Source organism: Arachis ipaensis, chromosome B07, assembly GCF_000816755.2.
Source record: "Arachis ipaensis cultivar K30076 chromosome B07, Araip1.1, whole genome shotgun sequence".
NCBI classification, from domain to species: Eukaryota; Viridiplantae; Streptophyta; class Magnoliopsida; order Fabales; family Fabaceae; genus Arachis; species Arachis ipaensis.
In genome coordinates this window covers 16,163,620-16,165,445 of record NC_029791.2, presented here as the reverse complement: position 1 = coordinate 16,165,445, position 1,826 = coordinate 16,163,620, and positions in this window count along the sequence as shown.

Below are 1,826 nucleotides of genomic sequence, written 5' to 3'. Positions count from 1 at the left end.
TTTAATTATGACAAAAATAACATAATTTAATTAATCATATATATTAAATTTTAATTATTAAAAAAATTTTAAAAATATTTTAAATGTCTTTATTTAAATGGCTCTTATAATATAATAGTACTTGTATTCATGATTAAAAGTTTTTACTATGAAATCATCATGTTTTAGGAATTTTATTTAATTATTATCATTACAAGTAATCCAAAATTACTTGAGTATGTAGTTGTATACTCTTCTAGTGCCAAATAGTTGTCATTATTCAAATGGACAATTAGAGGGTGTTTATATTTATATATTTTTTAAATATTATAAAAAAACTTGGTTTTATTTAATTTAATTTATTAATGATTTTATTGACAGGACATATCTTACTAGTAATTAGTGTATATTTATACGTATTGAAATTACGATACACACAGGTAAAGTAGAAAAAATCGAGATCTTACAAATAAATAAATAAAATACGTAAAATGTAAAATTATAATAAGATTTAAATCGTAAAATTGTCAATTTAGTGTAAATTTTATAAAATCGATTGATTTATTTAAAATTATAATATCAAAAAATTTTAAGAGTTAAATCAAGTAGAGATGAACGCGAATCGAATTTTGTCAAAATTTCAATCTGATTCGCACTAAAATTATCGGATTGGATTCAATATCTGCAGTTTTTAAATTTGGATTGGATATGATATTGAATATATTCGCAAAACATAAAATATTTTAAAAAGTTTATTTTATTAAAAAAATAAATAATTTTTCTATTCTTTTAAACATATTTATTTATTTATTTATTATTTTTGTAGATCCGTGATATATGGATACTTAGCTAAAATTTGCAATCCGATGTTATTAATGTGTGGATCAAATTCAATTTAATTTGATAATCTTGCGGATTAGATCAATACCCACAATTTTCAAATTGAATTTAGATAACTAACATAAATAGTATCCGTATTGAAAATAAGTAGTATGACCACAATCTAATCAATCATATGTCAAATAATTTGTTATTGTTATTATATTAAAGGGTTAATATAATAAGATCATTGATTAAATTTAGAAATTTATCATTGTGATAGTAATCATAATATTAAAAGATAAATCTTTTATAATTTAATATAAATTGTTCTTTATCATAGAATTATTAAAAAATACATTAATAATCCAGAAAGATCAATATATATAGAATGGGATTCATTGGATGAAAATTAATAGATCTCATTGAACTGACTCACTTAGCTTTGAGAATTCTTAATGGTTATAATTACTGCATATTTGTCAATAGGATATTCTCAAGATGAATATAGTAATAGAGTTTCTTTTGACCTGCGAACTGTCAAAATAATTAACAAAGTATTTATTATACTTTGATTTTGGACACCTAATACCTTAAGGTGCTAGTTGAATGAATATTGGGTATGATCTAATTGTAGAATTAATAATTAGTCATTAGTCAATAAAGAATCCGTCAACTCTCAATAAAGAGTTTAAACTCTATGATTATAATGACTGGGATGAATAAAATATTGGCTAAGGAAATTAAATGAATGAAGAAATAAATTTCTTATGTCATTCACAGTTCATTATAATAATGGTAATAAGTTAGGATTTAACAATCAAACCATACTCTAAGGGTTAACCAAGAATTAGAAAGATGGAATGAATTATACCTTATTCTTTTCGGATTCTTAGAAAAAATATATTACTTCAGACTATCGGGTCGTTAAAGAGTGTTGCTAGACACTAACTTTAATTAGTAAATTTTGTATAATTAATTTACTACTCACTTAGTGTTGAACCTATAGGGTCACATACTAATGAGAT